Below are 4542 nucleotides of genomic sequence, written 5' to 3' on the forward strand. Positions count from 1 at the left end.
TAAGTCTCCAACTTCAGAGATTTTTGCAATCCTATAGGTAGGATTTTGTCAACCCAATCAGAATCCTATTATAACATTTTTTCATTGAACCCATTAAATTATAATTTGTTGTCATTAGTTCCAGTACAATACAACATTAATTACAAAACACTTCTACATTCATTTCAGTTTTAGTCACATGTAAGAAAGCCTGTCCCTTTAAGAGTGACTGATGACGTCACATCTAGCAGGAACTCGCAGTGTTTGCCATGTGTGCTGGAGGTGGCGTTGGAGGCGGTGAAAAAGATTACCTTTGCCCAAATTTTATGCAAATCACCAGCTGCGACTGCTGGGCGATGACTAATGGTATCGAGTGGTTTCCATGACGAATTTGACACTATGCGACCCAAGGCTGGAGACTTTCTTCAGCCAAGATGGCTGACAAAAATACTATGATGGAAGCATATGTAAGTGATTATTTAAAACATTTATTTTTTAAATGTCAGTGATTATAATAAATTAGCAAAAATAAATAAAAAAACGTTTATTGCTTTGCCATTATGAGGTATTGTGTAGATTGATGAGGAATAAAAAAAACAATTTAATCAATATTAGATTAATCCTGTAAACTAACAAAATGTGGAGGGCACCCTTTGCCTTGATGACAGCTTTGCACACTTTTGGCATTCTCTCAACCAGATTCACCTGGAATGCTTTTCCGGCCATCTTGAAGGAGTTCCCACATATGCTGAGCACTTGTTGGCTGCTTTTCCTTCACTCTGCATTCCAACTCATCCCAAACCATCTCAATTGAGTTGATGTCAGGTGATTGTGGAGGCCATGTCATCTGATGCAGCACTCCATCACTCTCCTTTTTGGTCAAATAGCCCTTACACAGCCTGGAGGTGTGTTGGTTCATTATCCTGTTGAAAAACAAATGTTAGTTCCACTAAACACAAACCAGATGGGATGGCGTATCGCTGCCGAATGCTGTGGTAGCCATGCTGGTTAAGTGTGCCTTGAATTCTAAATAAATCACTGACAGTGTCACCTGCAAAACACCCCCACACATCACACCTCCTCCTCCATGCTTCACGGTGGGAACCACACATGCAGAGATCATCCGTTCACCTACTGTGCATCTCACAAAGACATGGCGGTTGGAACCAAAAATCTCAAATTTGCAGATTTCCACTGTTCTAATGTCCATTGCTCATGTTTCTTAGCCCAAGCAAGTATCTTCTTATTATTAGTGTCATGTAGTAGTGGTTAATTTGCAGCAATTCGACCATGAAGGCCTGATTCACACAGTCTCCTCTAAAAAGTGATGTTGATGTGTCTGTTACTTGAACTCTAAAGCATTTATTTGGGCTGCAATTTCTGAGGCTGGTAACTCTAATGAACTTATCCTCTGCAGCAAAGGTAACTCTGGGTCTTCCTTTCCTGTGGCGGTCCTCATGAGAGACAGTTTCATCATAGCGATTGATGGTTTTTGCGACTGCACTTTAAGTTTTCTGGATTGACTGACCTTCATGTCTTAAAGCAATGATGTACTGTCATTTCTCTTTGCTTATTTGAGCGGTTCTTGCCATAAATGGACTTGGTCTTTTACCAAATAGGGCTATCTTCTGTATACCACCCCTACCTTTTCACAACCCATCTGATTGCTCAAAAGCATTAAGAAGGAAAGAAATTCCCCAAATTAACTTTTAACAAGGCATACTTGTTAATTTTAATGCATTCCAGATGACTACCTCATGAAGCTGGTTGAGAGAATGCCAAGAGTGTGCAAAGCTGTCAGGCAAAGGGTGGCTACTTTGAAGAATCGGAAATATAAAATGTATTTTGATTTGTTTAACATTTTTTTGGTTACTACATGATTCCATATGTGTTATTTCATAGTTTATGTTTTCACTATTATTCTACAATGTAGAAAATAGTAAAAATAAAGAAAAACCCTTGCATGAGTAGATGTGTCCAAACTTTTGACTGGTACTGTATTTTTTTAAACCTGTTTTTGCTTTGTCATTATGGGGTATTGTGTGTAGATTAAGGGAGGGGGGGGAAACAATGTCATCCTTTTTGGAATAAGGCTGTAACGTAACAAAATGTGGAAAAAGTGAAGAGCTCTGAATACTTTCCGAATGCACTGTATCATCAGCATGCGTCAGTTGGCTGGGATTGCAACATGTATACAGTTGTATACCAATTATTGAAAGGTGGAATCTCCTGAGGACTTAACAGTTGACAAGAAGTACCATCCTGTCCTGGGAAAACTTGAGGGCCAAACAAGTCAGTACCCACTAACCTAATAACAGCAGGACCTGGAGGTTAAGGAGGGCCAGACATCCCCTCAGAAAAGTAAGTAGCCTTTCACAAGCTTGGCATCTCCTTAATGCTGTGCCGTGCAGACACACATTTGCTTCCATTTTTACACAGTCTTTGCTAAACTCAGATGGTGTTCGAACATCCAACCTTCCAATCAAAGGGCGGACACTAACCATGACCATTGACAGCCCCTACCCCTATAAAAAAAAATCAATAGGACAAATGTATTATTTTGTCCCATTCGACCCCTTGCCTTTCCACTGCATATTGTCAGTGTGCTGCTATAACTCAAAACTACAGTTTTAAGTTCAACTGTGATTTTACCTTCAAACAACTTGTTTGAGGGCAATCGCTTAGCGAAACTGTCTTAATTCATTCTGAGTTGTAAACATTTGTGGTGGCCAGACACAATGTTTTATACTGAACAAAAATATAAACCGCAACATGCAACAATTTCGATGATATCACTGAGTTACAGTTCATTTAAGGAAATCAGTCGATTTAAATAAACTCATTAGGCCCTAATCTATGGATTTCACATCACTGGGCAGGCAGCCATGGGTGGGTCTGGGAGGGCATAGGCACACCCACTTGGGAGCCAGGCCCAGCCAATCAGAATCAGTTTTTCCCCACAAAAGGGCTTTATTACAAACAGAAATACTCCTCAGTTTCATCAGCTTCCGGGTGGCTGGTCTCAGACGATCCCACCGGTGAAGAAGCTGGATGTGGAGGTCCTGGACTGGCGTGGTTACACGTGGTCTGCGGTTGTGAGGCCGTTTAGATGAACTGCCAAATTCTCTAAAACGACAGAGGCGGTTTATGGTAGTGAAATGAACATTAAATTATCTGGCAACAGCTCTGGTGGACATTCCTGCAGTCAGCATTCCAATTGCACGCTCCCTCAAAACTTGAGACATCATTGGCATGTGTTGTGGCAAAACTTCACATTTTAGAGTGGCCTTTTATTGTCCAGAGCACACGTGTAATGATCATGCCTTTTAATCTGTTTTTTGATATGCCCACCTTTCAGGTTATCTTGGAAAAGGAGAAATGCTCAATAACAGGGATATAAACATATTTGTGGCAAAAAAAAATGTAAATATGCTTTTAGCGCAACATTTCCGGGCTCTTTAATTTCAGCTCATGAAACATGGGACCAACACTTTACATGTTGCGCTTATAGTTGTGTTCATTATATATTTACAGGATGCATGACACAACCATTTGCGTACACTGAGTCAAAACCATATTTTCAGTTTGCATTTGGTAGACTGGGACAGCAGGTTAGATAACTGGGACACAGTGGCGGTTCTAGCTTGTATGGCTCAGTGGGCGCCCCCCCCCCCCCCCCCTCCTCACCCCCCCCCCCCCCCAAAAAAAGAAAGCACCATTCTGCACTAACTCATTTTTATTAAAACATTTGGAACAACACAAATAAATAATCATAATATTTAAAACTATATATATATATATAAATATAAAATGTATACAAAAATAAGACTCAAATATCAAAAATAAGTAACAAAGACAAATAGAAACAAATAGTAGATAAATACAAATAAAAAAGGAATCAAATTATTACACTATTACTCTATTGCTAACAAAAAACACAAAAAAAAAACGAAATTGCACAAATCCTTTATCACATAAATACACAAACAGAATAACACACTTAAAAAGAAGAGAACCTGATTATTACACTATTGCACTTCAAACAAGAAACACACAAACTAAATTGCACAACTGCCATCTAAACCCTGACCTTTCTTGCCTTCCTTGATGCAAAGTCATCAATTACATCATCATAAGAAATCATAAGGTTGACAGCACTCCAAACTTCTCTCCCACATTTTCCAATGTGGAAAATCTTTCCTGAAGGGCTGAGGTTGCAGCATCAACAACGACATTGAGAAATGTCACCTCCAGCTTCTTCAGGGCATCACTCAAAGGCTCATCAAATGATCCGTAAGAAAGTGCCGCTTTGTGGACCTCAGCCTTTGTTGTAGAACGGCCTCTACATTCATACCCTGGCAAATATCCTTGGCTGACGTTGCCTGTTGCCCTGTAGCTGCTGAGACCTCTCTCTGTCTTTCTGAGAAGACTGACTGCAACATCCACATGCATACTGGGAGACTGCATCAGCTTGCTCACATGTTGGATCTGGCTCCAGATGTCATACCACACCACTGTACAGATGCTGAAGCGGTATGATCCCACCTCCTCTGATAAGGACTG

General features: G+C 40.2%; 1 long non-coding RNA gene across 1 annotated transcript; it reads left to right on the plus strand.

The window, feature by feature from the left end:
• The first annotated feature begins 235 nt into the window (after window positions 1–235).
• On the plus strand, window positions 236–1946 carry LOC129830550 (uncharacterized). The gene is made up of 2 exons (XR_008755549.1): window positions 236–446; window positions 679–1946. It is a non-coding gene; the product is annotated as an uncharacterized LOC129830550 (long non-coding RNA).
• The last annotated feature ends 2596 nt before the right edge of the window (window positions 1947–4542 follow it).

Source organism: Salvelinus fontinalis, chromosome 32 (assembly GCF_029448725.1).
Source record: "Salvelinus fontinalis isolate EN_2023a chromosome 32, ASM2944872v1, whole genome shotgun sequence".
Classification (NCBI taxonomy): Eukaryota; Metazoa; Chordata; class Actinopteri; order Salmoniformes; family Salmonidae; genus Salvelinus; species Salvelinus fontinalis.